At 49.7% G+C, this 27,325-nt stretch overlaps 1 long non-coding RNA gene across 1 annotated transcript; it reads right to left on the reverse strand.

Annotated features, from left to right (window-relative positions):
- Positions 1-372: 372 nt before the first annotated feature.
- LOC138246595 (uncharacterized) lies at positions 373-7,121 on the reverse strand. Its single transcript, XR_011194322.1, has 2 exons — positions 6,843-7,121; positions 373-1,336 (listed from the first exon to the last, which is right to left on the reverse strand). It is a non-coding gene; the product is annotated as an uncharacterized lncRNA (long non-coding RNA).
- Positions 7,122-27,325: the final 20,204 nt, after the last annotated feature.

The raw sequence follows: 27,325 nt of genomic DNA on the forward strand, positions 1-27,325 counted from the left end.
GAATGAGAGGCGATATAACAGTGCACATAGGAGGACCAGAAATGTCATAGAGAGGACCTTTGGACTGTTAAAGGCAAGATTCCAATGCCTCCACATAAGTGGAGGTGCGCTCCAGTATGCCCCAATAACAGCATTCAAGATAGTTGGCGCATGCGCTATACTACACAACATTGCCACCAGACGTGGGCTACATCTCACCCCTGAAGGCCCAGATTTGGAGGATGACGAGCAAGAGCTACCACATCGCCATCCTGGGGATAGAAGCATTGCAAATCAAGGCAGACAGAGACCGGATCACATTGCAAACCAATACTTTGGAAGGTATGTGGTAACTGTCACTACACACACTAATGTCACACACCAAGAGCCCAGTTATGAAGTGGAACAAACAAGAACTTTTATTAAGTGAACCTAATTAGTGAAGAACTGAACTTTTGTGAAGGGGCTGTAAATGTCCACCTGCAATGAGGACACATTCACTTCATGTGCCTCATGTGTCCTGCAGTGCATGGGCTCAACACCTCGCCTGGGACGCCCAGCATGGCTAGTGCTCGGTGTGTCAACAGACCCCTGACGTGCACTGCCACTCCTCAAGACTCGTGTGTCCGTGGCTGATGCGCTGCTGATGGTGGACCCCTCCTCACTATCCTGAGGTGTCTCTGCCGTGCCCCTAGCCACCTGTCTAGCTTCCAGCATGTCCACAGCGTGGCTGATGCGACCCAGTCCCCGAGCCACACCCCCTGCAAAGTGGCCCAAGTCTACCTGCAAACTAACAGTACGGCGTGACAGCCCTGTGGTGTTAACTGCCAGGCGGACGATGGATGCAGCCATGCGGTCCAACCTGTGTACGAGTTGCCGCTCACGGCGCCTTGCACTGTGTCTCTCTGACACTAGTTCTGTTATGAGTTGACGTATGGAGAGTGCAAGGTCACCGACATTCTCGTTCAGACGTGTGAACTGTGTGTTCATCTGTGCCAGCCCTGTGGTGAAATTACGCTCCATCCTTTGCATTGCCCCTGATATTATTCTCATCTGCCTTGTGATATGAGGGCTGCCTCCGCGGCAGAGATAGATGAGTCACCTACATCCTCCTGGGACACTGCTGGGACATGGAGTCTCCGTCTGCGACGCAGTGGAGCTTCAGGGTCCTGCTGTATGACACTGTGGCTGGGACCAGGTGCTGTGTCGATTTCCACAATGTCCATTGGTGCAGCTAGAGGGGACTGTGGTGGTGTGGTGGTGGGCCCTGTAGTGGCTGCTTCGGACTCCTGTGATGCCTGTTGACTGCTCTCTGCACCCTGGACGGACTGGCTGGTGGGGGTGTCTTGTGGGAGACCTGTGGGACATATGGAACACACTGTCAGTATCTAACATCTGTTGTATGCCTCCTAATAAACTGTTGCCTATCAGCTGACTACTGAACTACATTGCCCATAATGCACCATTCTGGTGGTTGCAAGTCTGGAATGGAGCTAGTTTGGTTGTGCATGCTGCTGTGTACTGTGTGGGTGGGGGTATGGCAGTTATGGGTGTATATGCATGTTTCATGGTACTCACTTGTTGATGTCCCTGGCGCTGACGTGTCCAGCACTCCCATTCCAGCCACTGCCTCAGGCTCAAGGGTCTGTTCCACAAGTTACTCCATGGGTGTGGGTGGTGGGACAGTGGATGGGCCTCCTCCTGTGCCCCTCATCTCCCAGAGGCGCTCTGCCACCCTCTCCTTGGTCCTGGAGCGCAGGTCATACCACCTCTTTTTTATCTCTTCTATACTCCTGTGGCTCACCCCTATGGCGTTGACCCTCTCCTGGATGTCATTCCAGATCCTCTTTTTTTCCGTGTCTGGAACACTCAGGGCAGCCCTTCTGAAAAGCTGGTCATGGTGCTGGCAGCATTCCTCTGTCAGCACCTCAAGTTCCTTTTCAGAAAACTTCAGTTTTCTCTTCCTGCCTGCACTGCCAGAGTCTTCCATTCTTGCTACTGTTCCTCCAGGTGGTTGCTCAGCAGTTAGAAAAGGGTGTGGTCCTCCCTCCTCCCAGGTGTATTTGTTAACTTCCTGGCTGTGATGTCATCAGCAAGAGCCAGGAAGTGTTTTTCAAACTGTTATGCTGCACCTGCATGCAATTTGCGGCACAGTCGCAATTTGCGACACCCACTCGCAATTTGCGAGTCCGTTTTTAGCGAGGTCGCAAAAAGCAACCTCGCAAACAGCAGACTCGCAATCTGCGGTGCGACTTCATTTGCGAGTCGCAAAATGAAGTCGCTTTTCCTTTTTGGATACCATTTTGCGAGTCGGAAATTGCGAGTCGCAACGACTCGCAATTTTCGACTCGCAGTTTTTTAACTACCTAGATCTGGCCCTTAGTCATCCCATATGTTGTGGCAAAACTGCATTTGTTATGGTCAAGCCAAGTGTCATACAAAAAGTCATATCACTGTGTGAACAACTCTCAATGAAAAATGAAGATGTCCCATTAAACAATGCAGTTATCAGAACAAGGGAACCCACGGGTATCAAGGGACCTGGGGTAAAGTATCTTTAGAGGAACAGTGGTCCCTAAGGACAACTATTAAATTATGATAATTATGGAATTACAATGAAAACTATGATGAATTCTCAAATAACAAAATCAACAATATTTATGTCTTTAATGAGTCGCAATTAGCACAGGAAGGATGGGAAACAAAATGCTTGAAATGCCATTGGCATCAACAGCATCAGGCACATTCACTGTGACATGACAATAATATATGAATCAAGGAACAGGCATGCTGTACTCATATCTCAAATGAAATCAATTAGAGCACAGCGAGTCATAGTACATTTGTCAATGACGTTTCGATCCCATGCAAATTACCGAGATTATCATCAGGACAAAAAGATTTGCCTGAAAGGTATACAGGATTACTGCTTAAGTCACCAAGGCCTGCTGTAGAGAAAGAAAAGGGAAAGACGGGAGGGGGAAAAAACGGAAAAAGGGAAAGGCAAAATTAGGTACAGATGATTAACACCAGAAGCAGGCATTAATAATGGAATTAACCCGTCATGCATATTACCAGCGGTGTCCTCAGAAAGAATTGTAGTCTAGCGAGGTAGTACACAAATGGGCACCCTCGCATTATTGTACCCAGGACCAACTTGTGAGTTTGGGTCTAATATGTTTTACTGTGCAAGTGAAAAACGTGGCAGGCATGTCATTGTGGCCATCCTAGACCTTCTTGCATGCACAAGAAATTAACACATAGGCCCATATTTATACTTTTTTAAGCGGCGTATTTGCGTCATTTTTTGACGCAAAAGCAGCGCAAACTTACAAAATACAAATGTAGGGCCATATTTATACTTTTTGACACAAAACTGCGCTAACGCAGTTTTGCGTCAAAATTTTTAACGCTATTACTGTGCGTCGTGTGGGCGGCAAGTCGCAAAGCAAAATGACGCAAATGCAACGTAACTCGCTTTACGAGCCCGCACACCGTATATGCAGCATTTTTTTACGCAATTGCGCCGAAAATCACCCCAAACACAGCCATCTCAGCAGAGGAGAGCCAAAATGGATCCCAGATGCCCCAACAGACCCCAGGAAGATGACAACAGACCAGGAACTAGCCAGGAGGACCCACACAAGAACCAGGACACCTCTAAGAAGAAAAGAAAGTGTCGCTTCAGTGCAGAGGAGCAGGACATTTTGGTCAAAGAGGTGACGGAACACAAGCACCAACTGTTTGTCACATCGAAATAGCCTATTAGTAAGAGAGAGGCTATATGGCAACAAATTGTCGACAAGATCAACAGTGTGGCAGAAGTACGTAGAACTGTCATCGAGTGCAAGAAACGCTGGCATGACTGCAAGCGCAGGACCAAGGAAAAGATGGCCAGGAACAGGAAGGCAGCACTGCAGACTGGAGGTGGGAGTCCAGCACACCAGGAGCCCATGGACCACATGGATGAGATGGTCGCAGCCGTCATCCCTGAGGAGATCCTCACAGGGATTCAAGGACAGGACAGCGCAGATTACCAGGAGACAACGTACATGCAGGGTAAGTTGCATGGGTAATTTACATGCACTAATGTCAACTACAACTGGGGGGGATACTATCCACATAATGCATGGAAGTCACCATATACATGGAGTGGCATGGGCAAAGGGGGATGGCATGGGGGCATGGTCTGCACAGACAGAAGCTGGGGCACACCATTACACTACCTTAACAACAGCCCCGTGGGGGCATGCTGACATGCCAACGATGGAGCAAAGGGAAAGCCACGCCAGGAGGGAAGGGCACAACGTCAAACTGACATCCCGGCACACGTCAGCCACCATACCCCCTACATTAACTAGGGCCCTATTAACAACCACTAGCCATACTGACAACTGCACTGTAACTGCCACAAAAGTTGCCACTACCACCTCCGCTCTGTGTGCAGCTCAAGTAGCCAATGCCAGTAACTTCCCCATGGATCATACACACCTAAATCAGAGGGTTGGGGATGACAGCTACAGTAATCCCCTGAAAAAAGACAAAGGGGGTTATTACAACTTTGGAGGAGGTGGTAATCCGTCCCAAAAGTGACGGTAAAGTGATGGATATACCACCAGCCGTATTACGAGTCCATTATATCCTATGGAACTCGTAATACGGCTGGTGCTATATCTGTCACTTTACCGTCACTTTTGGGACGGATTAACACCTCCTCAAAAGTTGTAATAACCCCCAAAGTCCCCAGTACTGTCAAATGTCAATGCCCATAGTTGTGGCTAACATCAGCCAACGTCAACAACAATAGGAGCTACACAGCACTAAGGACATACCCATGCTCCATACGTCAGGGTCCATCCTGTGCCTGGGTCACAATGTAACATCCCAAATGTCATACTGCTCAGACAACAGCATTGAGGGGGAGGACACATGTAACAGGTCACTGAAATACACCTGCACAGTCAGAGCAGGAAATAGGACACTGCAACGATTATCAGGGCATTCTAATGTAACACACATTCCCAACATCAGCTGTACACATTACCAATGCCAACATCCATACCGTGCCATAACAATGCTATGCATAGGATATGCCACATGTCAACTACATTTAAGTGGAAGTGAAAGAACAGAGACTGGGGCCGGTCCAGATTAGTAAGTGTGCTTGCAGTGCCATTAGAACACCCACAGCCAGTGATAGGCCTCACCATGAGTATGGATGTAGACGGAGGGTTGAGTAAGACAAGAAGATGCCAAATCACTAATTGGCCTAAAACAATACTAGAGGAGATGATGCAGAAAAGTCCAATAACCTAATACTATACATGTGACATGCAGGTGGGCCATAGGCCTGGGAGAATGTCCATCTGAAAGACTGGAGCTATGAACACGAAACAAGATCACAATGTGAAAAGCATCACAAGGCAGCCATGTCACATCATTAATGCCACTACACAGACCCACTAATTGTACCCTGTTTCATTGCAGAGGAAGATGGATCTCCTGCGGATATAAAATCACAACTGGGAGTACGGGGTTCTTGTAACGGGGGTGGGTCAATGGTGTATCAATTGTAACACTGAACCCCTTGTGATCCTCAACTAGAGGCGAGATGTGGGTGGACTGTGGTGTTGTGTGGGGTCTGGAAGGGGAATTTCCTGTACGGACTAGGTGGTCTCACACACTATATAGTGTCATGCTTCATCATATGACCACCTAGCCCCACCCAGGTAGGACAATGCCACCTGGGCGGACTCAACCTCACTGTTAAAGGAACAGGAGGGAGTGTGTAAATTAATTCTGGTTCTGGAAAAAGGGATCCAGCTAGACTAAGAAATAAAAACACCTAAACAGATACCCATGTGAGTTTTTAATAGAAGGTTCTGTTTGATGTGATTAAAAAGAAGACTGGGACACCAATGTGAGAGCAATGACTCACAGGGTCACCTATCTAAAGGAAGAAGCCGACATGTTTCTGCCCTTAAAAATGAGCTCTGGAAGGTCTCGGGGCATTCATCAGGGTGAAGGATCCCTGCTACTCATGCTCAGTGAGCGCTAAATAAATAATAACAATTAAGTGGGGGGGGCGCCTACCTTTGCCAAGGAAATACCTGGGGAGGACCTAAAGGAAATGAAATAAAACAGACCAGTAATGAGAGTAACAGTGATAAGGCAATGCACAGCAAACCACAGCACACGTGATGCAATTCATGCATGACGCAGAAGTTCTGGGTACATAAGGCAATAATCACATAATTAAGGGTTTAGCACGCAATTACGTGGAGGGCAATAAGCAAGGGAAAGAAGTTCTTACCCTATCAGAAGAGGCTAATGGCCTCTGGTGTCCAGGAGAGGGAGCGTCCCCTTATAGTCAGACTCTAAGGTTCAGGGAGAGGAAAACAAGGGAAGAACCCACATGAAAGGTAGACAAGGCGAGACAGGAAGGGTGGCCTCTTCAGGATGCGAGGGCTCGGCCCTGGGAGGGTATACACCTATTAGGGTCCAGAAACTCAAAGTAGAATGGCCGAAATACCCTCACCCAGAGTCAAGGCGGGTGGAGGCAGAGACAAGTAAAAACAAACACAAAGGAGGTAGTTGTAAAGTGAGGCAGAAGAAAGGGGGTAAAAAGGGAGGCAAAAACTGAAGCTAGAGAGAGAAGGAATATAAAAAACAGAAGTGAGAAAACGGAGTAGAAAAAATGTAGGTGGAAGAGAGAGCTCAGAGAAGGAAAAAGGAAAACGGGGGAAGGAAGCCAGGAGTGGGGAAGAAGGAAAACAGGGAGAAAAGGAGGAGAAGAGGAAAAGAGGGGAGAGAAAGAAGAGAGATATCTTATCTGTATATCCAATGATGGCCAGATCACTCACTGCATCAAAGGCGGGCGCTCTCTATGCGCCTAAACCAACCTCTCCTCAGGACCGCTTGAATAAAGTGGCCTGACAGAGACGGGTTGATTTAGTGGTAAATGATGAGCGGAAATAGTGTCCAGCTGAAGGCGATCACCGTCGCGGCCCGAGGTCCGGGCCATGATTGGATGCGGCGTGCGGAAGTACGTACGGCAATCCCGTGCCTCGTTCCTGTGTTGACGGGTGCCCGGGAGGGATGATTCGGCCGACCCCGGTGGTGCTACCACTCAGGGCGGCCGAGATCCGAAAGACGCCCTCGTGCGGGGACAGCGCCGGGGAATGACGCGATCCCCGCGCGGGCCGCCGGGAAATGTAGTTTCCCGGCAGGCGCGGAGGGTGAACACGGGGACAAAGAAAGAAAGGTCCCCGGTTGCCCTCCGCTTGTTAAAGGAAAGAGGGGGGTTGCGAGGAGGCTGTGGGGGAAAAAAAGGGGGGGAAAACAAGGGGGGGGAAATGGACAAAAAGGGAAAAAAAAGGAGAAAGGAAGGGAGGAGGAGGGGAAGGAGAGGCAGGGAAAGTGGGAGGAGGAAAGAAAAAAAAAAAATGTGGACCTGAAGGGGGGAAGAGGAGAACAGAAGCGGAGAGCAGGAGAAGAAGAAAGGGAAAAAAGGGGGATGAAAACAGAGAAAAAAAGAGGGAAGAAGAGAAAAAAGAGAACAGAGGAAAAAGGGAGAGACAGGGAAAATGGATGGGGAGGGAGAAAGAAGAGATGAGAGGGATGAGGAGGGAGAGGGGAGGGAAGAGCGAAGGGATGGTGAGGAAGGGGGAAGGGGATGGGAAAAGGGTTAGCGGGGGCAAGGGATGCAGAATAAAGAAGGGGGGATATAAACAGCAGGACTCGGGAAGAGGTAGAAGGAGAAGGGGGAAGGAGATAAAGCATGAGCGAGGGGAGGGGGCGGGGAGAGGCGAAGGACGTATTGGGGGGGTCTAATGATGGAGAGAGAACCAGGGTATCTCATCATTTAGACCAGCCGTATCAGTATGTAGCCTCCATACCCAGCGTTGTTCAGCCCGAAACAGTTTTCCTGACATGTTGGGGGTTGTAGGAGGAAATTGTTCGAGGACCGTCCACGACATGTCATCCGGGGAGTGATTTTTTAACAGGAAGTGGCTGGTTAGTTTTGTTGCGTCGCGTTTGCACCGAATCGTTCTTCTGTGCTCATAGATTCTGGTGCTGACCTTTCTAGTGGTCATACCCACATATTTGAGCGGGCAGGGGCATTTGATTAGATGGACTACGTTCTTACTGTTACAATTCGTAAGCGATTTTTGAACCCATGGGGTTTTGAGATCAAGGTTGATGGTGGTGGATCTGCGAGTGAAGCGGCACACGCTGCAGTTGCCGCATGGATAGTGGCCTGCAGGGGGTGCGGTCTGCCAGAGCGTGGTCTGTTTGGAACGAAGCTTATCTTTGGGTCTTGTCTGGACCACGATGTCGCGTATATTACTTGCTCTCTTATACGCATGTAGTGGCGGTTCAAACGGTAAGCCACCTGATGTGAGAATCTTCCAATTATCTTTTATGATCTTCTGAATTGTGTTGGATAAAGGGTTAAACGTGGTGACACACACGATCTTCTCGAGGTCTGGTTTCAATGATCGGGCTGCAGTAACTGGTCCCTATTATTGTTGCGTGCTCTTTTGCGAGCCCTACTGACCAGGTGTGGGGGATAGTCCTTTGTGTGTAACTTGGTGGTTAATTTATCTGCATGTTTGCGGTAATCAGCCACAGACGAGCAGTTCCGTCTCAATCGTAGGAACTGCCCCACTGGGAGGTTATCTCTCAGAGCTCGTGGATGGAAGCTCTGGTACTGTAGCAAATTGTTGCAATCCGTCGCTTGTAGTATACTTCTGTGGCCAAACCGCCATCGTGTTCATAGATGAGTAGGTCAAGAAAAGGTAGTTTGTTATCACCTATATTCATGGTGAAAGTAAGGAAGGGGTTAGCCCAGTTGAGACAGACAGCAAACGCAAGGGCCTCTTCCTTATTACCAGTCCATACCAGCAGTACGTCATCAATGTATCGCTTCCAGTGTTTTATCTGGTCGTGGTAGGGGTTGTCATCATGTAAGACCACAAGTCTTTCGAAGTTGTCGACGTATAGACATGCCAAACTGGGGGCAAAGGTGCTGCCCATAGATGTACCTTGTGTCTGTAAAAAGAAACTATCTTCAAATTTGAAGTAGTTTCTTGTGAGAGAGAGGTGCGCTAGGTCCAGTAGGAATCCAGGGGGGGTTTAGATTCATCCATATTTGCTTCTAGAAGGTTACTTATCACTTCCAGAGTGGCCTCTTGGGGGATGTTCGTATATAGAGATTCCACATCGATAGTGATAAGGAGTTCCTTTGTCTTGCCAAAGGATATAGACTCCAGTAATAGTAGGACATGAGTGGTGTCCTTGAGGTAAGTCGTGATTCTTTTAACTAGTGGTTGTAGGAAGAAATCCACAAACTTTGAAAGGGGCTCTAGTGCTGAGCCTATCCCAGATACCATAGGTCTCCCGGGGGGAGGGATCTTTTCTTTATGTACTTTTGGCAAGATATAGAAGTATGTGATTTTTTGTTCTCCTTCCCTTTGGTCACTAGGAAAGCAATTTCTTCTTGGATGTCAACTGTCGGGTCACATGCCAGATGCTTGTAATGTTTGGTGTTACCCAGGAGTCGCTCACATTCCTCTCTATACATTTTTTGTGGGAGAATCACCGTGGCCCCACCTTTATCCGCTGGTTTGATAATGATGCTTGGGTCGGCTGTCAGGCTCTTAAGTGCCTCCATTTCATCCTTGCTCATGTTGTGAAATACTTTGTTGGACGCCTCAGTGAGCCCATTGATCTTAATGGATACTGACTTCTCGAATGCCAGCACCTCGGGGGGCATTTGTCCTGCTGTGGGACAGAAAGTGACTTAGGACGTAGTCCTGTGTTCTGTTCAGGAGTCTCATATTCCTTCCCAAGGAAGAAGGTTTTTATGCGAATCTTGCGAAACAAACCCTCTAATTCTGTTCTGGTTCTGAACAGATCGACTTGTGGGGTAGGCACAAAATTCAGACCTTTACTTAATGCTCGAGTTTCGGCTTGGTTTAGTGTCTGGTTGCTTAGGTTAATAATGTTGACTGTTTTGTACGAGTTTAGTTTTTCTACGTCTTGCTTGTCCCTGGGGTGGCTTCCCTGTGTGTTAGGTTTTCCATGGTATCCTCTTTTGGGCGCCACTGTACTTCTTTTTTTCTCCCTTTGCCCCTCCCGTGGCCTCTGTCTAAAAAAGGAGGTGGGGGGTTGGAGAAGGACCATTGGGCAGGGTGCTGCAAGTAGGGGGCTTGGTATTGCGTGGGGGGACCATACTGGTTAGGCCAGCCCCATTGATGGTTGAAGTATGGGGGGCAAGGGGGTGGCATGGGTGGATAGTTCCATCTACCCCGGCGTTGCCCACGTCGTCCGTAGTGTTGCTGTGTATTCCCTGACGAGTTGCTATCGCTATCTGAGCTGCTACTGTTACTGCCTGAGGAGGTATCGGATGTATTACTGGGGGTTTTGGCTACATAGTCGGGTTTGGTGTAGGGGTATACCCTTTCTAGGGAGAACCGGTTCAGGTCTTTTTGGAATTTCGCTATTTTTTGCTGAGTCAGGTATTCTTTATATTCATTCATATTCCTATTCACCTCCTCCAATTTCTTTTTGAAGGAGAGGATACTCACACCTGACTTCAGATTATTTTCACTGGTTTTTATCTGAATTAGTAGGGTTTCGGATAACCTAGTAGCAGTTTTTATAACAAGGCAAGCCCGAAGCGCTCGCTAGGAGGAAAAAAAGGGGGGGAGAGGGGAAAGGGGATATGCCTGTCCCCGAATACCCTGATGACATGGATGACGAGCTGATAAACATTACCCAGGAGACCATCCAAGAGGTCCTTGGAACCCTACACACCCCACCTTCAGTCACAAGGAGGAGCACAGAACAAGCAGCCATTACAGAGGAACCACCCACCACCCCAATTGTAAGACCTGCCAGCTCCAATACAGCTGAGGACTCAGACAACACAGGCACCAGCTTTGAGAGAACTGTAGTCGGAGTACAGCGGGAGCTGGCCAAGGAGGTGCAGGTGGGGATGCAAACTATGGCAGCCAGCCTTGAGGGGGTGCGCTCGTGCATGATGTCATCTGCAGATCAGGCAGCAGCTATGCAAGCGCTAACATCCATCTTGCAGGAACAGCAAAAAATCCAGAAGGAAATCTGCACAGCCGTAATACAGTTGACCCAACACCTACAACAGCAATCCTGTCAACATGTGCACGAATGCAACATCGAACCCCTCAGGGCCGACCTGGCTTCCTACCATCGTGATGTGGCTGCGATTCTTAAGAATCAGCTGATCCTCCTTGCAGCAGTACTGCCCTTAATACCTTCACAGGTAGCAGCAACCGGGATGTCTGACTCCACGTCTTCTAACACTGAGGTGTGTGTTGCCCCTTCACAACCACCATCAACAAGGACAGAGGAGGCAACACACACACATCAGAAGAAGAAGACATGGAACAGATCACATTCACACGGAAGAGTACCCGGAAGCTCTAGTCCCTGACACATGGCCAACTATTACCAAGGTCATGCGTTTTGTCAAATGCCAGTCTTACAACAACTCTACTCAATGACTGTTCTGCTAACCACTGTATATCTTGTCAGCCTGCCCAGTGAATGTCTCTCTCTTACTAATCGTCAAATCCTGTCCCTCTGCACTGTCTGAAACATCACCCCAGCATGTCAGAAGCATTACCTTAACCCCTTGTGTAGGATCACAACGTAAGATGTCACTAGAATGGACTCACAATCATGGACAATGTACATATTGCACTACAGCACTTTTCAATAAATAGCACTTGCACAACAATTCTGTCTCTGGGTAATGTGACACATCAACTGTGCAGTAGATAACTGAAATTTGCCTACTGTCAAATCATGTAGCTTGTCAATACAACTGTCCTGATATCATGTAGTCAGATAAATCTGCACAGTGGCCAGGATTGCATCATACCCCCCCTTCCTGAGGGTAATATCTGATGAAGTGAGAAACCACACACCATCATGCTGCGTTGGACAGAATAATGCTTCCTCAAGGGATATCTACGTCATCAAATAGTGGCAGCTAAATGTTGTCACCATGCAATACTAACACATATAACAGTGCACACAAATCTAAGCAAACACTACAAAACACTGCATGAATTAAGCTGTCTGAGTTTACATCCAAATAGGTAATCATGCTGAACAGTGTCACAAATGATCTATGTGAGTAATTAATCAAATCATTAACATTTATAAAGCGCGCTACTCACCCGTGCGGGTCTCAAGGCGCTAGGGGAAAGAGGGGGGTTACCGCTGCTCGAAAAGCCAGGTTTTTAGGAGTCTCCGGAAAGCGGAGTGGTCCTGGGTGGTCCTGAGGCTGGTAGGGAGGGAGTTCCAGGTCTTGGCCGCCAGGAAGGAGAAAGATCTCCCACCCGCCGTGGAGCGGCGGATGCGAGGGACGGAAGCGAGTGCGAGGCCAGAGGAACGGAGGAGGCGGGTGGGGACGTAGAAGCTGAGGCGTCGGTTGAGGTATTCCGGTCCCTTGTCGTGGAGGGCTTTGTGTGCGTGGGTGAGAAGTCGAAAGGTGATCCTTTTGTTGACTGGGAGCCAATGCAGGTGTCTCAGGTGTGCGGAGATGTGGCTGTTGCGGGGTACGTCGAGGATGAGGCGGGCCGAGGCGTTTTGAATGCGTTGCAGGCGATTTTGGAGTTTGGCGGTGGTCCCAGCGAGGAGGGTGTTGCCGTAGTCCAGGCGGCTCGTGGTGAGGGCGTGGGTCACGGTTTTTCTAGTGTCGGCGGGGATCCAGCGGAAGATCTCGCGGAGCATGCGGAGGGTGAGGAAGCAGGCGGAGGACACGGCGTTGACTTGCTTGGTCATGGTGAGAAGAGGGTCCAAGATGAAGCCGAGGTTGCGGGCGTGGTCTGCGGGGGGCGGTGCGGTGCCGAGGGCCGTGGGCCACCAGGAGTCGTCCCAGGCGGACGGGGTGTTGCCGAGGATGAGGACTTCCGTTTTTTCAGAGTTCAGCTTTAGGTGGCTGAGCCTCATCCAATCTGCGACGTCCTTCATACCCTCTTGTAGGTTGGTCTTGGCGCTGGCGGGGTCCTTGGTGAGGGAGAGTATAAGTTGGGTGTCGTCGGCGTAGGAGGTGATGATGATGTCGTGCTTGCGTACGATGTTGGCGAGGGGGCTCATGTAGACATTGAAGAGTGTCGGGCTGAGCGAGGAGCCTTGAGGTACGCCGCAGATGATCTTGGTGGGTTCTGAGCGAAACGGAGGGAGATAAACTCTTTGGGAGCAGTTTGAGAGGAAGGAGGCGATCCAGTCCAGGGCCTGGCCTTGGATCCTGGTGGAGCGGAGGCGGGTGATTAGGGTGCGGTGACAGACGGTGTCGAAAGCAGAGGAAAGGTCGAGGAGAATGAGGGCGACTGTTTCACCGTTGTCCATCAGTGTTCTGATGTCGTCTGTGACTGAGATGAGGGCGGTTTCCGTGCTGTGGTTGGTTCGGAATCCGGTTTGTGAAGGGTCGAGCAGGTTGTTGTTTTCCAGGAAGGTGGTCAGCTGTTTGTTGACGGTCTTCTCTATTACCTTGGCTGGGAAAGGCAGGAGAGAGATGGGGCGGAAGTTTTTCAGGTCGCTCGGGTCAGCCGTAGGTTTCTTTAGTAGGGCGTTGACTTCGGCGTGTTTCCAGCATTCGGGGAAGGTAGCAGAAGAAAAAGAAGAGTTGATGACGGCCTGGAGGTGCGGGGCGATGATGTCGTCGGCTTTGTTAAAGATGAAGTGAGGGCAGGGGTCCGAAGGGGCGCCGGAGTGGATATAGTTCATGGTGGATTTGGTTTCTTCAGTGTTGATGTGGGTCCAGTTGTTGAGGGTGATGGCCGGGGGTGCGGGTTCGATCGTATTTGGTTGGGTCTGGTGTCCAAAGCTGTCGCGGAGGTCGCTGATCTTGCGATGGAAGAAGGTGGCGAGGGATTCGCACAAATCCTGTGAGGGCGTGACGGCATTGGCGTTGGCGTTGGGGTTGGAGAACTCCTTGACGATGCTGAAGAGTTCTCTGCTGTTGTGGCTGTTTTTGTCCAGTCTGTCGGTGAAAAAGTTCCTTTTAGCAGTGCGGATCAGGTGGTGGTGTTCGCGGGTAGCGTTCTTGAGGGCGGACATGTTGTCAGCGGTGTGGTCCTTGCGCCAGGCCTTCTCGAGGGCGCGACAAGTTTTCTTTGATTCTTTGAGGGTGTCAGAGAACCAGAGAGGTTTTTTGGTGTTGGTCTGTCGATGCGTGCGTTTGAGGGGAGCAAGGTTGTCTGCGCAGTTGGAGATCCAGTTTGTGAGGCTGAGGGCTGCGTCGTTGGGGTCGGTGGTGAGGGTGGGTTGGTTGGCGGCGAGTGCGGAGAAGAGTTGCTTTTCGGGGATCTTGTTCCACTGTCGACGAGGGATGGGTTGAGTGCGGAGGTGGCGGGTCTCGCGTCGGAATGTGAAGTGGACACAGCTGTGGTCGGTCCAGTGTAGAGCGGAGGTGTGGCTGAAGAAGATGTGTTTGCTTGTGGAGAAGATAGGGTCGAGCGTGTGTCCGGCGATGTGGGTGGCGGTGTTCACCTGTTGTTTGAGGCCGAGGTTGGCGAGGTTGTCGAGCAGGGTGGTGGTGTTGGGGTTGTTGTTTTGTTCCAGATGAAAGTTGAGGTCGCCTAGGAGGATGTAGTCCGGTGAGGCGAGGGCGTGCTGGGAGATGAAGTTGGCGATGGCGTCGCTGAAAGGGGTGCGCGGTCCGGGAGGACGGTAGACGAGGGATCCTCTGAGGGTGGTCCTCGGGTTGGTGCGAATCTGAAAATGCAGGTGTTCAGCGGCGAGAGGGGTGTCTTCGGTGGAGGTGGTGACGCTGATGGAGTCTTTGAAGACGATGGCGATACCTCCTCCTACTTGGTTGGTGCGGTCTTTTCTGGAGATCTTGTAGCCTTCGGGGATGGCGGTGGCGATGTCTGGAGCAGAGGAGGCGTTCATCCAGGTCTCCGTGATGAAGGCGACGTCCGGGGCTGTGGAGTCCAGGAGGTCCCAGAGTTCAACGGCGTGCTTGTGGACGGAACGAGCGTTGACCAGGATGCACTTGAGGTGGTTGATGGCGCGTGGGCTTGTGGTCGTGGTAGTTGCGTGGTGGAAAATGCGTTTGCAGGAGTTGCAGGCGAAGGGTCCATGGGTGCGTTTGGGGTGAGCTTGAAAGCAGGTGTTGGAGCGTCCTGGGTTGAGGGCGTGGAGGGTGATGGGGTCGTAGCGGATCAGCGGGGCTTGGGAGAGCTGGGGACCAGGGGTCGTGGCGCTGGGCGCGGGTCAGGCGCGGACGGGCGCAGACGGGCTTGCCTCTGGTGCGCCTCCGGCGCGCCAGCAGCCGCCATATGAGGTAGGAGGGGGGGAAGGGGTCAGCTGGGGTCGAATGGAAGCTGGGGGGCGGGGATGTGCAGGAGGTTGCGGCGGGAAAGCGCGAGGGAGGGGGGGACAGGTAGAGTGAGAAGAGCTGGGGGAGGTGGTTTTAAGGGTGGAGGGGGGTGAGTGTTAGGAGGTTTAGGAGATTAGGGAGAAAGATAGGAGTAGGGTTGTGAAGATAGGGGAGGGGGGTGTAGAGGTGGGTGAGGGTGAGAGGTAGAGTGAGAGGATAGGAAGATAGGTGATAGAGGGGGTGGCGGGAAGGGGGGGAGAGATAGAGAAAATAGATAGATAGAGAAATAGATAGATAGAGAAATAGATAGATAGAGAGATAGGTAGAGAGATAGGTAGATAGGAGGGGGTGGAGAGTGAGGGAGTTAGATAGTGGGATAGAGAGATAGAGAGATAGGTAGATAGGAGGAGTGAGGGAGGTAGATAGCGAACGGGTTAGATAGGGGTGATAGAGAGGGGGGAGGCGAGGGAGGGAAGGGGATGAGGCAGGAGCAGGAGGGCAGGCGCGGGGAGAAGAAGACGGAGGAGGCAGAAGAGTCGAGGCAGAAGACAGAAGACAGAAGAGCAGAAGAACAGAAGAACAGAAGACCGGAAGAACAGAAGAACAGAAGAACAGAAGAAAGGAAGACCGGAAGAACAGAAGAGCAGGAGACCAGAAGAACAGAAGAACACAGAAGAACACAGAAGAACACAGAAGATCACAGAAGAAGATACAGAAAACGAAGAACAGAAGGCAGAAGACCACAGAAGAAGATGAGGAAGAAGAGAAGAAGAGAGAAGACGGGGAAAAGAAGAGTACAGCAGAAGATTACAGACGAGGAGCGAGGAGGAAGAACAGAGAAGAAAAAAAGAAGCAGAAGCAGGAGAGAGGGTGAGTAGCGCGGGGCAGAGCGAAGGGCTGGGAGGTGGGGGTACTTACTGTGAGGTGGGTCTCAGGAACTCAGGAACCTGGAGGAGCTGGAGGAGCTGCAGGGGGAGCGACCTACCCTTGGGTCAAGGGTCGCTACCACTGTCGTGCAGCGGGCGCCATATGAGGTAGGAGGGGGGGGGAGGGGTCAGCTGGGGTCGAATGGGAGCTGGGGGGCGGGGGCGTGCAGGAGGTTGCGGCGGGAAAGCCGAGGGGGGGGGGCAGGTAGAGTGAGAAGAGCTGGGGGAGGGGGGTTTAAGGGTGGAGGGGGGTGAGTGTTAGGAGGTTTAGGAGATTAGGGAGAAAGATAGGAGTAGGGTTTTGAAGATAGGGGGGGTGTAGAGGTGGGTGAGGGTGAGAGGTAGAGTGAGAGGATAGGAAGATAGGTGATAGAGGGGGTGGCGGGAAGGGGGGGAGAGATAGAGAAATAGAGAAAATAGATAGATAGAGAAATAGATAGATAGAGAAATAGATAGATAGAGAGATAGGTAGAGAGATAGGTAGATAGGAGGGGGTGGAGAGTGAGGGAGTTAGATAGTGGGATAGAGAGATAGAGAGATAGGTAGATAGGAGGAGTGAGGGAGGTAGATAGCGAACAGGTTAGATAGGGGTGATAGAGAGGGGGGAGGCGAGTGAGGGAGGGGGATGAGGCAGGAGCAGGAGGGCAGGCGCGGGCAGAAGAAGACGGAGGAGGCAGAAGAGTCGAGGCAGAAGACAGAAGACAGAAGAGCAGAAGAACAGAAGAACAGAAGAACAGAAGAACAGAAGACCGGAAGAACAGAAGAACAGAAGAAAGGAAGACCGGAAGAACAGAAGAGCAGGAGACCAGAAGAACAGAAGAACAGAAGAACACAGAAGAACACAGAAGAACACAGAAGATCACAGAAGAAGATACAGAAAACGAAGAACAGAAGGCAGAAGACCACAGAAGAAGATGAGGAAGAAGAGAAGAAGAGAGAAGACGGGGAGAAGAAGAGTACAGCAGAAGATTACAGACGAGGAGCGAGGAGGAAGAACAGAGAAGAAGAAAAGAAGAAAAGAAGCAGAAGCAGGAGAGAGGGTGAGTAGCGCGGGGCAGAGCGAAGGGCTGAGAGGTGGGGGGTACTTACTGTGAGGTGGGTCTCAGGAACTCAGGAACCTGGAGGAGCTGGAGGAGCTGCAGCGGCAGGCGGAGCGACCTACCCTTGGGTCAAGGGTCGCTACCACTGTCGCGCAGCGGCCGCCATATGAGGTAGGAGGGGGGGGAGGGGTCAGCTGGGGTCGAATGGGAGGTGGGGGGCGGGGACGTGCAGGAGGTTGCGGCAGGAAAGCGCGAGGGAGGGGGGGGACAGGTAGAGTGAGAAGAGCTGGGGGAGGGGGGTTTAACGGTGGAGGGGGGTGAGTGTTAGGAGGTTTAGGAGATTAGGGAGAAAGATAGGAGTAGGGTTGTGAAGATAGGGGAGGGGGGGTGTAGAGGTGGGTGAGGGTGAGAGGTAGAGTGAGAGGATAGGAAGATAGGTGATAGAGGGGGTGGCGGGAAGGGGGGGAGAGATAGAGAAATAGATAGAGAAAATAGATAGATAGAGAAATCGATAGATAGAGAAATAGATAGATAGAGAGATAGGTAGATAGGAGGGGGTGGAGAGTGAGGGAGTTAGATAGTGGGATAGAGAGATAGAGAGATAGGTAGATAGGAGGAGTGAGGGAGGTAGATAGCGAACGGGTTAGATAGGGGTGATAGAGAGGGGGGAGGCGAGTGAGGGAGGGGGATGAGGCAGGAGGGCAGGCGCGGGGAGAAGAAGACGGAGGAGGCAGAAGAGTCGAGGCAGAAGACAGAAGACAGAAGAGCAGAAGACCGGAAGAACAGAAGAACAGAAGACCGGAAGAACAGAAGAACAGAAGAACAGAAGAAAGGAAGACCGGAAGAACAGAAGAGCAGGAGACCAGAAGAACACAGAAGAACACAGAAGAACACAGAAGATCACAGAAGAAGATACAGAAAACGAAGAACAGAAGGCAGAAGACCACAGAAGAAGATGAGGAAGAAGAGAAGAAGAGAGAAGACGGGGAAAAGAAGAGTACAGCAGAAGATTACAGACGAGGAGCGAGGAGGAAGAACAGAGAAGAAGAAAAGAAGAAAAGAAGCAGGAGCAGGAGAGAGGGTGAGTAGCGCGGAGCAGAGCGAAGGGCTGGGAGGTGGGAGGTACTTACTGTGAGGTGGGTCTCAGGAACTCAGGAACCTGGAGGAGCTGGAGGAGCTGCAGCGGCAGGGTGAGCGACCTACCCTTGGGTCAAGGGTCGCTACCACTGTCGCGCAGCGGCCGCCATATGAGGTAGGAGGGGGGGGAGGGGTCAGCTGGGGTCGAATGGGAGCTGGGGGGCGCGGGCGTGCAGGAGGTTGCAGCGGGAAAGCCGAGGGAGGGGGGGGACAGGTAGAGTGAGAAGAGCTGGGGGAGAGGGGTTTAAGGGTGGAGGGGGGTGAGTGTTAGGAGGTTTAGGAGATTAGGGAGAAAGATAGGAGTAGGGTTGTGAAGATAGGGGGGGTGTAGAGGTGGGTGAGGGTGAGAGGTAGAGTGAGAGGATAGGAAGATAGGTGATAGAGGGGGTGGCGGGAAGGGGGGGAGAGATAGAGAAATAGATAGAGAAAATAGATAGATAGAGAAATAGATAGAGAAATAGATAGATAGAGAGATAGGTAGAGAGATAGGTAGATAGGAGGGGGTGGAGAGTGAGGGAGTTAGATAGTGAGATAGAGAGATAGAGAGATAGGTAGATAGGAGGAGTGAGGGAGGTAGATAGCGAACAGGTTAGATAGGGGTGATAGAGAGGGGGGAGGCGAGTGAGGGAGGGGGATGAGGCAGGAGCAGGAGGGCAGGCGCGGGGAGAAGAAGACAGAGGAGGCAGAAGAGTCGAGGCAGAAGACAGAAGACAGAAGAGCAGAAGAACAGAAGAACAGAAGAACAGAAGAACAGAAGACCGGAAGAACAGAAGAACAGAAGAAAGGAAGACCGGAAGAACAGAAGAGCAGGAGACCAGAAGAACAGAAGAACACAGAAGAACACAGAAGAACACAGAAGAACACAGAAGATCACAGAAGAAGATACAGAAAACGAAGAACAGAAGGCAGAAGACCACAGAAGAAGATGAGGAAGAAGAGAAGAAGAGAGAAGATGGGGAAAAGAAGAGTACAGCAGAAGATTACAGACGAGGAGCGTGGAGGAAGAACAGAGAAGAAGAAAAGAAGAAAAGAAGCAGAAGCAGGAGAGAGGGTGAGTAGCGCGGGGCAGAGCGAAGGGCTGGGAGGTGGGGGGTACTTACTGTGAGGTGGGTCTCAGGAACTCAGGAACCTGGAGGACTGCAGCGGCAGGGGGAGCGACCTACACTTGGGTCAAGGGTCGCTACCACTGTCGCGCAGCGGCCGCCATATGAGGTAGGAGGGGGGGGAGGGGTCAGCTGGGGTCGAATGGGAGGTGGGGGCGGGGACGTGCAGGAGGTTGCGGCAGGAAAGCGCGAGGGATGGGGGGACAGGTAGAGTGAGAAGAGATGGGGGAGGGGGGTTTAAGGGTGGAGGGGGGTGAGTGTTAGGAGGTTAAGGAGATTAGGGAGAAAGATAGGAGTAGGGTTGTGAAGATAGGGGAGGGGGGTGTAGAGGTGGGTGAAGGTGAGAGGTAGAGTGAGAGGATAGGAAGATAGGTGATAGAGGGGGTGGCGGGAAGGGGGGGAGAGATAGAGAAATAGATAGAGAAAATAGATAGATGGAGAAATCGATAGAGAAATAGATAGATAGAGAGATAGGTAGATAGGAGGGGGTGGAGAGTGAGGGAGTTAGATAGTGGGATAGAGAGATAGAGAGATAGAGAGATAGGTAGATAGGAGGAGTGAGGGAGGTAGATAGCGAACAGGTTAGATAGGGGTGATAGAGAGGGGGGAGGCGAGTGAGGGAGGGAGATGAGGCAGGAGGGCAGGCGCGGGGAGAAGAAGACGGAGGAGGCAGAAGAGTCGAGGCAGAAGACAGAAGACAGAAGAGCAGAAAACCGGAAGAACAGAAGAACAGAAGAACAGAAGACCGGAAGAACAGAAGAACAGAAGAACAGAAGAAAGGAAGACCGGAAGAGCAGAAGAGCAGGAGACCAGAAGAACAGAAGAACACAGAAGAACACAGAAGAACACAGAAGATCACAGAAGAAGATACAGAAAACGAAGAACAGAAGGCAGAAGACTACAGAAGAAGATGAGGAAGAAGAGAAGAAGAGAGAAGACGGGGAAAAGAAGAGTACAGCAGAAGATTACAGACGAGGAGCGAGGAGGAAGAACAGAGAAGAAGAAAAGAAGAAAAGAAGCAGGAGCAGGAGAGAGGGTGAGTAGCGCGGGGCAGAGCGAAGGGATGGGAGGTGGGGGGTACTTACTGTGAGGTGGGTCTCAGGAACTCAGGAACCTGGAGGAGCTGCAGCGGCAGGGTGAGCGACCTACCCTTGGGTCAAGGGTCGCTACCACTGTCGTACAGCGGGCGCCATATGAGGTAGGAGGGGGGGGAGGGGTCAGCTGGGGTCGAATGGGAGCTGGGGGGCGGGGGCGTGCAGGAGGTTGCGGCGGGAAAGCGTGAGGGAGGGGGGGACAGGTAGAGTGAGAAGAGCTGGTTGAGGGGGGTTTAAGGGTGGAGGGGGGTGAGTGTTAGGAGGTTTAGGAGATTAGGGAGAAAGATAGGAGTAGGGTTGTGAAGATAGGGGGGGGTGTAGAGGTGGGTGAGGGTGAGAGGTAGAGTGAGAGGATAGGAAGATAGGTGATAGAGGGGGTGGCGGGAAGGGGGGGAGAGATAGAGAAATAGATAGAGAAAATAGATAGATAGAGAAATCGATAGATAGAGAAATAGATAGATAGAGAGATAGGTAGATAGCAGGGGGTGGAGAGTGAGGGAGTTAGATAGTGGGATAGAGAGATGGAGAGATAGGTAGATAGGAGGAGTGAGGGAGGTAGATAGCGAACGGCTTAGATAGGGGTGATAGAGAGGGGGGAGGCGAGTGAGGGAGGGGGATAAGGCAGGAGCAGGAGGGCAGGCGCGGGGAGAAGACGGAGGAGGTAGAAGAGTCGAGGCAGAAGACAGAAGACAGAAGAGCAGAAGACGGAAGAACAGAAGAACAGAAGAACAGAAGACCGGAAGAACAGAAGAACAGAAGAACAGAAGAACAGAAGAAAGGAAGACCGGAAGAACAGAAGAGCAGGAGACCAGAAGAACAGAAGAACACAGAAGAACACAGAAGAACACAGAAGATCACAGAAGAAGATACAGAAAACGAAGAACAGAAGGCAGAAGACCACAGAAGAAGATGAGGAAGAAGAGAAGAAGAGAGAAGATGGGGAAAAGAAGAGTACAGCAGAAGATTACAGACGAGGAGCGAGGAGGAAGAACAGAGAAGAAGAAAAGAAGAAAAGAAGCAGGAGCAGGAGAGAGGGTGAGTAGCGCGGAGCAGAGCGAAGGGCTGGGAGGTGGGGGGTACTTACTGTGAGGTGGGTCTCAGGAACTCAGGAACCCGGAGGAGCTGGAGGAGCTGCAGCGGCAGGGGGAGCGACCTACCCTTGGGTCAAGAAGACAAGAGTGTGTACGAGAACTCATCTTATAAGGGGTCCCTGAACATCACACTGCAGTCAGACCTAAAACTGTTCCCCCAATACCAAGTCTGGAAGCACTGTTTGTGACGTAGAAAACATACTCATCGACAAAAACACTTTGTGATCCATGTTAACTGTGATTGGTGGTTGAAACGAATGGTGGAATCTTTGCAAGGTAGCTCTAGGGTAGCTGCCATTTTACAGCTCAGTTTTGATTTGTTAGTAGCATAGGACACAAATGTTATAGAACAAAATTCACCTACACTGATGCCAAGCCCATGATCAAGTAGCATTTAACACATACTGTAAAGGGTTAAATATATATTTATTAAAAGGTAATCACAGAAGAGGAAACTGAGGGAAAAGTCCTACCTACCCTAATCTACCCTGACTACTCATTACCCACAACTGTCCCAACTAACCTAACCTAAACTTACTTATCCCTTGTAACGAATCGTTCTAAACATCAACCCCCCATTATGAGACGGGACACATGGAGGACAACACATACTAACCTACACACATACTATCCTAACCTTAACAATCATATTTTTTTTTTGTATATTTTATATTATATTATTTTTTTTTTTTTTTTATGAAACACACAAGAACCCCAACATTGCCACCACCCACCCACCCAAACACTTAATAAGTAAAAGTAGAAAGAATCATGACTCCCCACCCCCCCAACACTAACTAAACTAACAGCCTATACTAACCTAACACTAATCCCTCAAGCCCACTAAGCACGAGAACAAGGAAAAAGGAGGGAGGGGAGGGAATCATGTCCATTGCAACAGAATGTCTAGAGGATGGCCCTCCGGAGGGTCCGCTTGATCGATTTTACCCGGCTCTTAATATAGCGGACATCCCGGGTCAGATTGCTGACCCTCCTCAAAACACGGTCCATCTTCCTTTCTATGTCCTGGAATGCCGCAGGGTCAACAGTTGGTGCTGGTGCTGTTTGGGTACCCGCGGAGGAGGTCTCTGGGCGTGTGGAGCTTAGGCCAGTGGGCTGTCCTGCAGCTGTCGCAATGCTGGGACCTGGGTGTGCAGCTGATGTAGGGACAACTGTCCCCGCTGTGGGTGGGTCCACCTGGGGAGAACCGGTGGTTGTGCTGGTGGTGGCTGTGGTGGGCAAAGTTGGGCCACCCTGTGGTGAAGCCCACCATGCTCCGGAGGCCCGTTCTGCCTGGTATGTACGGGCCATCCTTCCGAATCCAACTGTACCTGCAGTATGTGTCGGTACCTCATGGCCCGCCTTTCAAACTCATGCACTTGGACGGGTGTCATGTCCGCAGCTGTGAAGACAAAGGCCAACAATTTACCATAGGAACTGCATTGTGTGAAATGGCACAAGCGGTCAATCTGACAGTACATCTACTGTACTTGTAACAGCTCATATCACCATACAGATCATTGAATGTCTCTGAGGAAGTACATGGCAGGCCTACAAAGGTCATCTCACACATAGCACATCCAAAACCTACATGATGGGTAACAACTGGCAATAACTTGCCATCTGAGTTCTGACAGTTGTCAGCTAACAATCCTGCTGCACATCCTCCGCCAATGCCTGGTCTACATATGTCAGTGTATGTGATGAAAAACAAACGCCACAAGGTCTGCAAGTTGTAATATGACTTTCTAGTACAGTACTCATGTGCCATACCTGAGTGTGTATACTAGGTTCCAAACAAACATTCAAATAGTCACAAGTATGTGTAACATACTGGTAGCATCAGTCCTAGGTACCCTATTCACAAACCCATGCCTGTGTTTGAGGGGGGGGGGAGAAGAACAACAAACAATTCCAAACAACATGCACACCCAGGAGTGTATAGAAAGCTCAACACGTGTTTGGCTCTACACACACACCTCGGGTAAGGCCTATCAACAATTAGGAGTCAGCTAAACCTTGACCAGTCCTAGCGCCACACATGTCAGAAAATGCTGACCTTGGTCTACATCATATACTTCCAGTGAGGCATGACTTTCAACAGACACAGAGTAGCAAGAACACTCATGATCATGATTAGCATGCACACCTAGGCCATTGCACTCTAGTTCCACATACTTGTAGTACTACACGTGGAAGTACATGCTACCAGAAGGTTCAACCTACAGTTTAATAAGTACATTGGTGAATAGGGAAGCAGAAGTCTTTTGGAAAGCAATTTGCAGTACCAATCTGGGAGAATGTGAGTCTGACATGCAGACTCAATCTGAGACGAGTCCCAGTGCAACTCTTATTGATACAAGTATAATCCACATGACTCACCCCAGTTCTCATTGCGGGCCCTACAGGAATGGACTACAATCCCTAGATTATACAATTGGATAAGCATTGGGCAAGACTAATTTTTTTAAAGACTGAAATCCCACTCATGGAACAAGACAAATGATTGGCCAGCGCATCACACCTTGCTATGTGTTCAATACACAGGAGTCCATCACACATCACAAGCAAACACAAAACATAACACACATGTCAACACTTACTGTAGGTGTCCGGGTCCTCAAATCGAGCCACCTCTCCCACAGTGTACAGTGCCGGTCCACCTGTAAAGCATGGAAGGAAGAATGTGCTCAGAATCTGTGCACTGACCAACAATTTCAAAGACAAAAACAATGTGTAAGCTGACATAAGTAATGAAACCCTTTCAGACATGCTTATACTGCATCGAATATCTCACGGCCAACATGTACATAGCATGGGTCTCGTGTGACAGTTACACACAGTTCTACACACATGCAGTGGCCCTGACTATCATGTGGTGGCAAACATGCACCTTCATTAGTGAGCAGCAATAATATTGGTGTGTATTCGTCTCATCATGTGCATCCAAGAGAGACATCCAAAGGCTGGTTACTTGAGGACTGCATTACCTGTCACACAGCCTATGTGGTCATGACACATTTATGACAGATAGGTACAATGTACAGAGGGGCAGGGACTTTTGTAAGCCCTCATGTTGTTACAGTTTCTTCATTTGATGTGGGCCAGCAATGGTGATTGGCACCAAACATAGATATTTGTACCCTTGTGCATACCTTTGGACTGCCATCCCTAATCGGAATGTGGCACAACAAACACCAAATACCTGTCTAAGATGTTAGCTGAGGGCACCTTACTCCTTTTCCAAAATAGTTCAAGTCCAGATCTGACATGTATCCCAAAAATATGAAAGAGCACATTAATCCCTAACAAGCATAGCACTTCCGTGAATGTTTTCCTTACACACTCACCAGACACACATGAGACATACGTCTGAGCCACATTGCTATCATCAATTGACGTGAAGGCAGCACTCATTTTCTGCATCATGTAGTGTTTCCAAAGTCAGTCTAGCTATAGCTTCAACATATGTAGCAATGATGTTAGTCCATCTATACTTCACTCGCAATTGTGACCTGTAGAGTCATGATTGGGTCATCTTTTTTTTGGTTGTCTGACACAAAGGCGGCACTAAATTACATAAATCAAAAAGCATCCTGTAAGTTTGCAGAGCATGAGCTGGCTGACAGCTAGCATTTGTGATCCTTCACATAGTGCTTCAATTACCCTGTATGTTTCCGCAGCATTACACACAGTTAGCAACTTAGCTGGGAGATTTTGTACCAATCATCTCATGTCACTACACAGCTTTTAATTGTGCACATTTATATGATCTGTACTCACCAACAGGGCCACCAATCATGATTCCCAGGTGGTCCAGCAGATCTCACTCCCTGGAGATGAGGTCAGCCCAGCGGTGCTTCAGCTGGTGGTCATTCCTCTGGCTCCCATACACGGGCACCAAGTGATGCAGCACCTTCCCCCACCGGACTTTTCGGGCCTCAGTGTGCTACCCCTGTATCACCCTGCCCCCTGCCTCAATCATTAGTGGGAGAAAATGGCACACCAGCCATATAAACCCCCCCAACTCCTCCTCACCCATCCTGCCAAGACGTGGCCTACCCGACATCTCAGCACAGAAAAGGGGAATAGGTGAGAAAAAAAAGAAGAAAGGAGAAAAGGGGGAAAGTAGGAGTACGAAAATACAAAGTAAACTTAACTACTAAAAGAGCCCAACTATCCCCAAACTAACACTACCCACAACAGACTCCCACAAACAACAAATACGCTACTATACTGGACAAATGTAAACAACACACACTCAGACAGTATAAAACAACATTTATTTCACAAACCAACAAGTAAGATAGCACACAGGACACAAAAGCACAAGATCACTGGACAACACTCTGAACACAGCCACACAGTCTAGAAGATTCACAGACTGCAAAGTGAAAGTGAAAGTACACCCACTGTACAGATTCTGTAAACAGGATATCCTATTATATCACATCCAGCATAAAATAGCCGCAGTTTGTTTCCTTATGTGTCATTTTTTCACGCATACAGCTTGTGCGTCATATTTTTCGACGCACAGGAGTGAAAATAATGCCGCCTCCAAATAATATTAATTTTTGGTTAATATTATTTGGATGCGGCATATTTTTCACTTCTGTGTGTCGAAAAATATGACGCACAAGCTGTATGCGTGAAAAAATTACACACAAGGAAAAAAAAATCTATTTTAGGGCCAGATATATCAAGCAATTTTGCATTCGCAAACGGTGCGATTCGCAAAATACTGCCGTTTGCGAATGCAAAAATGCCTTTCAGAATGTATGGAAGGCATTCGCAGTGCAATTGTAAGGAATTGCCAAAATAGCGATTCCTTAAAATTGCGCCCCCATTTAGATTATCGCAAATTGCGATTCTCTAAATATGAATTTGCAAATAAGGTGTCCTTATTTGCAATTTCGTGAGCACATGTATCAGGCATTTCCTAAATGCAAATTGGGCATTTAGGAAATGCAATTACCACCAGCAAAAGTTTGGTGGTAACCATGTGCAAATTACAAAATAAATGTAAAATTTTTTTTTTGTACATTTGACATGTAGCGCACACATGCCCCTAAAGCATGTGTGTGCTTCACGTGTCCGTAAAAAATATTTTTGGGGTGCAGCAGAGGGGGCCTTAGGCCCCCAGCACCCTGGGATTTGCTTTTCCTAAATTGCAAATTCCTCACTGGAATTCGCAATTTATGAAATGCTAAACCATTGGCAGCAGGCCCATAGATGCAAATGGAGTTGGATTCTCTATTTGCAATTCAGTAATAGCATTTGCGCATTTTAAGTAATCGCTATTACTGCTTTGCAAAATTCATACATACCATTTAGCATTTCTTAAACAGCAATTTCTTCAAATTCCATATGTTAGAATTGCTATTTGGTTTTTTGATATCTGGCCCTTAGTACATTAACTGGTTTAGTGGCATGTTTCAATCTTCATGTTAGGTTACATTTGGGACACCACTGTGATAGGCTGCTTGCAACCACTTTGGTGATTGATGGTGTATGTTCATATGTGAGACATCATACTGCAGCGGACAATACACCACTACTTCCTTAACTGGAGTTTGACG

Source organism: Pleurodeles waltl, chromosome 7, assembly GCF_031143425.1.
Source record: "Pleurodeles waltl isolate 20211129_DDA chromosome 7, aPleWal1.hap1.20221129, whole genome shotgun sequence".
Lineage (NCBI taxonomy): Eukaryota > Metazoa > Chordata > Amphibia > Caudata > Salamandridae > Pleurodeles > Pleurodeles waltl.